This window comes from Lottia gigantea (assembly GCF_000327385.1).
Source record: "Lottia gigantea unplaced genomic scaffold LOTGIsca_9, whole genome shotgun sequence".
NCBI classification, from domain to species: domain Eukaryota; kingdom Metazoa; phylum Mollusca; class Gastropoda; family Lottiidae; genus Lottia; species Lottia gigantea.
Window position 1 is genome coordinate 2,147,793 of NW_008710950.1, and position 8,223 is coordinate 2,156,015.

Genomic DNA, 8,223 nt, shown 5'->3' on the forward strand with positions numbered 1-8,223 from the left:
TCTGTCCCTGTATGTATGGGGGGGGGGGGGGGGGGCAAAGCAGGGCCAGCCTATTTTCCTACCCTCGCCCCACAGAAACGCCAGCAAATGTTTCATAATAATGTTCATAACAAACAACAGTGCTTTATAAAAAATTTTATTTCATTAAACAAAGTGTGGTGGCGAGTCGAATAAACCCCTTCAGCGTGTTTAAGAGGAGGGACATTTGACCGTGGCCTCCCCTCCGGCCTGTGATGGGTTTTGTTTTTAGTGAAATTTAAGTCCTTTAAATGCTAAAAATTCATCCCAGGCCAATTGAAATCCGTTGGCCTCTTTGGGGCCTATGGTAGCCTCCAGACCCCTGGTCTCGATGGGCTTTGGATCTTTAGGCCTCGCTTGGTAGAGAGACCTCTTATTTTTAGTTCCTTCTCATGCTTGTTTTAGATATGCCCCTGACCCCAATGAGTTAAAGATACAGACAGGTTTACCTAGATAGAATTTTGTCTCAAGTGTAATTTTAGATCTACGATTTTTGTTTTAATGTGACATACGTGAAAAAGTAAAGAAACGTGAAAAATTGAAGACTCAATTTCTAGAAACAAATCTTACAATCAACTTGTAAGTGTGGCATTTCTCACTGTCAAATTCTACACTTTTGTAAGACATTTTAAACGATAGGCCCAAGCTAAAAAATAAAAAATGGTTATTTGTAGGGTTATTTACGTTACACTAGCTACATTTGTAATTAGATTTGTGACTGATTAGGTTAGATATTGAATCTAGATAATTTAAGAATCCTAAAAAACCAGATTTTAACGATTATTCATATATTCTTTTAAGATAATCCCTGCTGTTTTCTCGGTCAGGAGACTTCCTTTGTTACATTAAAATAATAGTTACATAGTTTATTGTCTCATATAAACTACCAGTCATTTTTCTACACACTCCGCCACCGCTGCCTCACCCTCATTCTAAAATTAGACCAAAGCAGGAATTTTCCTCCGGGAATTTTCAATTTAGTTTACGGGAATTCCAAATCCACAATTATTATCAATGTTTGTCAAATTTGTCTTGGAATTCCCCTCAAATAGACTGATATAGAATATGATGTCATAGATTTATATACCTACATTACCCTACTAAATTAGTAAACTTCAGTTATTGTTGTTTATAACTGTTAGTTGTAAACTTTACTGAAATAGACTTTGATTGCTGTTTAACATCATGTCAGTTTAGTATATTTGCATATACTTCAAATCTATATGATTGCGTACGTATTTTGGTTATACAGAAGTTTTCTCTAAACCTGTATGTCTCAGCTATTTGAGAATACGGGTCACTATGTTGTATATAGTTTTCTTACATACCTACATGTTTTAATTACGCTTAAACTCGTTTATTTTTGGTTTGCAAGTGTATCTACATCTTCCTTTCACCCACAGAATTTCATAGACTTTGATTTTGTTATATTTTTGCATTTATCTATCATGCCCGGGAAAACCACTTTGAAAATTTGTAATCTTGTTAATATAATGTACTCCATAGTCGGTGACATTGAACTAGCTTATGTCTTATTCACAAATCTTCCAGGAGATTAAACGGGATTTAGTGCTTGAGAATGTCGATAGTGGAGTTACTAGTAATATTAAACATTCCAGATTAAGATTGGGGATAATCATCTTGCTGTTCATTTTCTTTAATATTAACGTTAATATTTATTACTATCTTATCGTTCTAATCAGATCAGGTAATGTTGAACTTAATCCGGGTCCTGGAACACTCCATTCATTGGGCAAACTATCTCTTTTTCAATTAAACACCCGTAGTATCCGTAATAAGCTTGAAACAATCCATGATATCGTAAGTGAAAATCACATATGTTGTTTTACAGAGACCCATCTTGATAATAATGTAAGTGGCGATACATTGACTTGGGGCTATTTTCATATACCTTTTCGTAAAGATAGGAATTGTTATGGAGGAGGGGTTCTTTTATACATAAATAGTAACTTGCATTGTAAAAGAAGAACGGATATTGAGTTTCCAGACATTGAGAGTATTTGGGTTCAAGTGATACTACCAAAATTTACTCTTCTCGTTGCTATATTCTATAAGCCACCAACCGTGTCTTATGATTTCTGGACTCCATTTGAAAATTCTATAGAGATAGCATATAACACTACATCAAACGTGTTCATTTTAGGTGACTTGAACAACGATTTACTAGCTAGGAACAGTAGACTAGAAGATATTTTATCAACTAATAATTTGAAAAATGTAATTAATACACCAACGCATGTAACTCTTACCACTTTGACTTTAATTGATATAATTGCTGTTCAAGATGATATAAAGGTGTGTTTAAGCGAAACGATTGAATTTGAAAAATCGGTTTCTGATCATAAGGGAGTTCTGGCGATCATAGATGTCTCTGTTCCCGTTTTATCTACTTTTAAGAGAGAAATTATTTTATATAAAAATGCGAATTTTGTTTTACTAAATTCTCTCATAAATCAGTTTGATTGGAATTCATATTTTATTGACTGGGACTTGGATACTTCTGTTGATTTATTTTATAGTAAACTTAACGAATTTATAAATATTTGTATACCGAAAAAGTGGGTAACGATTCGTCCGTCTGATAAACCTTGGTTTAACTCTGATATCCGTAAAGCCATACGCATCAGAAATAGATTACGAAAAATTGCAATACGTACAAACTCCGAACATGATGTTAATAAATACAAATTACAGCGAAACAAGGTTAACAATTTTAAAAAAACTTTAAAGAATAATTATAATGAAAAAATCACGTCTTCTATAAATTCGAATGATATGTCTTAACCTAATTATTGGAAATTCCTGAAATTCATTTTAGGCGAAAAGTCGTCATCTATCCCACCTTTAGTTTCAAATATACATGGATCTGTGTCTTATGGCGATATTGATAAGGCTTCATTATTAAACTCGTTCTTTGGATCCATTGCTGGCAATACCTCCGACAAAACATTTCCACCTTTTCGGTTGAGAACCGATTCCATTTTTGAAATGCCTACAATCGTAGAACAGGAAATTAAAGACCTAATAAGTTGCTTAAAAAGTAAGAAGGCTAATGGTTTTTATAAAATAAGTAATATTTTATTAAAAAATACTGCCAGTTATATTTGTATCCCTTTAACACTTTTATTTAACAAATCAATTCATATAGGCATATTTCCAACTGTATGGAAGACCGCACATGTCATGCCTCTATTCAAGAAAGGTGATAGATGGAATGTTTCTAATTAGAGGCCAATCTCGTTGTTAAGCACTTTGAGCAAATTATTTGAAAGAGTAGTTTTTAAACATCTTCATAATCATTTTAATCTTCATAACTTACTATATAAGTATCAATCAGGGTTTAGGCAAAATTATTCAACTGTACATCAACTGATTGGGGTTTATCATAATATTCTTTTAGCCATTGAATTCACGTGAATTCACTTGTTATACGTTCTGCGATATTTCCAAAGCATTTGATAGAGTTTGGCATGCTGGCTTGATTTATAAAATAAGTAATTACGGTATAACCGGTAACATATCAAATTGGCTAAGAAGTTATATCAGTAATAGACGACAGAGGGTTTTTCTTTATGACGCGCTATCTGATGAGGTTGAATTGAAATCCGGCGTTCCTCAAGGCTCGGTATTGGGTCCTTTTTTATTTTTAATTCATATAAATGATATACAAGATGTTTTACACAACATTGCACGTTTATTTGCTGATGATACGGCCCTTGGTTGTTTTAAACCGACCATCGCTGATATTGAATTGTCATTAAATTTAGATCTATCCAAATTATACGAATGGTCCAAAGATTGGCTAATCGACTTTAACCCTTCAAAAACGAAAGTTGCACCTATAGTTACTTTTGGGCTGGTGAGAGACACAATAACATTTTACTTACAAGAATAAGACATGGTTGCAGTGGTTTTAAAAATTGATCTTTTTAAAATAAATGTAGTTCACGACCAGTCTTGTTTATGTGGTTGTGATATTGAAGACGCCTATCATTACTTCTTTGAGTGCAAATTATTTAAAAATGAGAGAGAGCATTTATTGAGCAAATCGCCTCCTTGTTTTAATATTGACTTAGATACAGTTCTTTGGGGTGATCCTAATTTTTCTGATTTACTTAATTTGGAATTGTTTTTTTTATATATTAAAATTTATCAAAGATACTAAACGTTTTTGAACCTGTTTGTGGTTTTCCCAGTTAAACCGGTATTACTTCTTAAATGACTTACCGTTAATTCATTTTTCTCACCCTGCGAAATTTATTTACCTTCTGTGTTTTGTTTCTGTTCTATGCACCTTTTCTTCTTAAATTTCATTGTAAATATTTTGTCAGTCCATCTAAATTTATAAATGTATGTAATTCTTTTTTGGAAAGGGCTTAACTAAGTTTTCGTAACTTGTGTCCAATTCCTATTGATTCTTTTGTCAATAAAATATGTTTAAATCAATAGACTGAAAATTCCCGATACGGATCAAGGTGACTGCTTTTTTCTAATTTTATAATAGGTTAAGACAAAAAAGTATATTGGAGAAACAAAGAACGTGCTTTAACGGCCATCGTTACGATATAGTACATGGCAAAAAACAGACCAATTTCCAATCACTTTAAAGATGGAGTCTTTCATTTTTGTTTCTAATCCATTGTTGTGTGTCAAACTCTTATATAAATCGATTGGCCGGTTATCCTAACGACTTTCGAGTACAAGAGTTAATCTGTGCGGTCCCTATTTAACTCGTAATTAGCTAATTACCGAGGGAATCCCCCGTGTTTACATTTCCAATAGTCCCGATTTCCAATGTTTAATTTGATTGGCTATTATCTTTAAAAGAATTACCTCATTCCTGAACGTATATAGACCAAGGGTTTCCGCGAACTTGACGAAGCCTTTGTGTGGTTGATTGACAAACTAATGTTTGGATTAACCACTAGAAAGGCCAATTAATCTATGGATAAGCTCTTTTAATCTCTTTTGGACTACTTTTAATCAAGAAAACCCATCTTTAAGGTACTTTCAAACCTTCCATTTTGGATGAAATGACCAAGTTTTTATAATTTGACTGAACAGTCATACAAGCCATATTTTGATGTTAAAACCTTCCATAGGTTACACAATCACATAAAAAAATGCTGTTTTCTTAAAAAGATATCTCTTAGAAATGAATTAAGTCCAAAAAGTGTCCAAAAATGAGGTATTTACTAGCTACACATTTTCACATCAGTTATGGTGAGATAGTGATTAAAACACACATCACTTGATTCTTTTATAGCTGGAGTACAATATCTCGATCCTGAAATTTAAAAAAAAATAACTCATTTACTTGTAATTTGCTTCCAAATTTCTCCAAAATTCATCACATGGCAGCCATTTTTTTTTTTGAAGGACTACCTTTTCCCTTCAATGTATGGTGATCTGTTTGTCCCTTCAGTATTGCACTGGGGTAGCTTACTCTTCAAACAGTAACATTATTTATTTCAACTTCAGTACTTGACATTACAAAAAAAAAACATTAAGAATAAAATTATGATGTCTCTTCACTTATTAATTTACATTTAGGACATTATATTCTGATATTAAAATTTATATTTACCATGTGCTGGGGGGGATTTCCAATTTTGGTGCAAGTTGTTAAAAAAATCTTGACTATATGACTATATCACTACCAACAATACATCATCTACAAAACTTCTCAATTATGTTTGATCTTAAATACATCTGTCCATGTACCTTTTTGACCTTTTTATACCTAAGGATGGATAAAAGTTTCGTGTTAATCTTTCAATAGAATTATTACCATACTATAGCATATACATTGCCACCTCTATTGAGAGTCAAATTGGAAATTTTGAGCAATCTTGAAACCAAATGATTGTATACATCAATCTTGCTCTGAATCACTTTTTCTAATGTTCTTCTGTGTGGTCTATAAAAGCAGAATGCCAGAAATAATTTCAAAACAGTGTTATAATACGCCTAGTTGAGAGGTTTTTTTTTTATGAATTCCTATTTCTCCTGGTCTGTGCTTGTGACATGCCTGTATCACAATAGAAAGTTCATGTCAGGTTAGACATTAATTTGTACATTTCGTAATTTGAACAAATTTATAGGGTGTAACAAATGGAAAATAAAACATAAAAATTGTTAAGAAATAAAAAAAAAAACAACAATTTGGTCGGTATCTATGGATTGCCCCTCACGTGATATCTATTGACAGTCCTAGGGTGCCTAATAAAAACTATCTACTTACCTTGATTTTATAAATTATCGGCTATGGATGATACATAATCATTTTCACACTGAACAAATTGTTGTATTAGATAAAAAAAAAAACCAACCTGTGACATTTTATAAATTTACAGAACTTTGCTTGAAAAAACACGATCAGGTATCAGCTGGAACCTAATCACCTTTCCGGATGTAGTGGCGAACAGAAAATAGTCCCCGCGAAAATTGAGAATATTTTCAAAAAATATGATCGATTTTTCTGATTTCGAGATTTATTTGCATGTTAAACATAACAGATGTTTTCATAATGATTGACACCCTTCCCTTATCAAAAACCAATCATGTATTCAAAAAGGCGAAGGAATTTTTGATCAAACGTGCAAGACGATTTGTAAACAAAGTGCAACCCTGTTGTGTAAAAAAGTAAATTTGAGGTATGAAAATCGAAATTTTTCCGGAGTAATTAAATGAAAGGAAAGGGCAAATGACTATCTTTTATATACAGTTGTTTTGATTTCACTTCAATAATATCATGAAAGATGACATGCATATTTCTGTCACGTTATCGAGTGGGGCTGACAGCTGATGTCCGCCATTTTGTGTCCACCATGTGACAAGTCTGAAGAAAATGCTGGATAGCTCGAATCACGATGGTTAATGTCAGAAAGTAAGATCGAGATATTGTATATTTGTGTTCAAAGCTATTGATGCAATATTTTTTACTCTATGTTAGCCATTTATAAAAGAGATATTGTGTAGCTAGTAAACCTCTCATTTTGGCTTTTTTGAGTCAGAAAAATTGAGTTCATTGAGTGCATGTGGTAATTTAAAGGCGGAGTCCTGTAAAATTCTGATCTCATCAAGTCATGTCATATTTTGAGTCAATGTATCTAAGGCCCACATATCCCCCCGTCCCCCCATTGAAAATTTTGTTGTTGTCTTTTTTGGCATATAAAAAAAATGGCTGAGGTTTGGAAGTACCTTAACCAACCCGACCATTCCATTGAAGACTTGTTGAATATGCCTATTGAAAGATACATCCGGTTCAGGCGATGTGTCGAATTTCCATTTAATTTTGGAATTGGCCAATGAATCATTAATTTTTGATTGATCTAAAGCGTTGAGTAAATCTTTTAATTCACGTTCCGCGCCAACAAAATTTGTTCCGTTATCCGACAAGACACTGACAGGTTTTCCACGACGATTGGAAAATCTAGAAAATGCGCATAGAAATGACTCCGTATCCATGCTCCATGACATTTCCAAGTGCACAGCGCGAGTCGCAAGGCATGTAAAAAGACACAAGTACCGCTTTGCACGAGATTTCCCTCTCCCCTGTTTTGTGAGGAATGGTCCGGCGTAGTCGACGCCAACCCTCGAGAAGGCACGTAAAGGCGATCCTAAGCGATATTCTGGAAGTGGTGCCATGACCTGCATCGCAGGTTTTCTTCGACGACGGTGGCATTCCGTACAGTGTGATTTAACGGACTTGACCAGATTACGACCAACAATATCCAAAACTTGGAGCGTAACATTGACAAAAGGTGCGAAACTCCGATATCATGATCATTTTTGTCATGATACGAACATACGATGTGACGCGATATGACGTGATTACTAGGTAAAATAATAGGGAATTTTGCGTTGTATTCTATTTGTTTAGCGTTTCCGATTCGACCACCAACACGAAGCAGTCCTTGTTCATCTAAACACGGATTTAACGACAACAATTTCGAGTTACTTTTGACAGGAGCTGTCTTTCGAATACAATCGATTTCATTTGCGAATATTTCTTTTTGAGCGAATTTAATCCAAAAGAAATTCGAGTTTTGCAATTCTTCAACACTTAGAGTTGAGCTTGACACTCTAGTATTTGGCTTCCCTGTATTGGATATAAACCGTAACGCCCAAGCGGTTACTCTCACAAGCCTTGTCCAATTTGAGACATTCGGGCCATTCAGA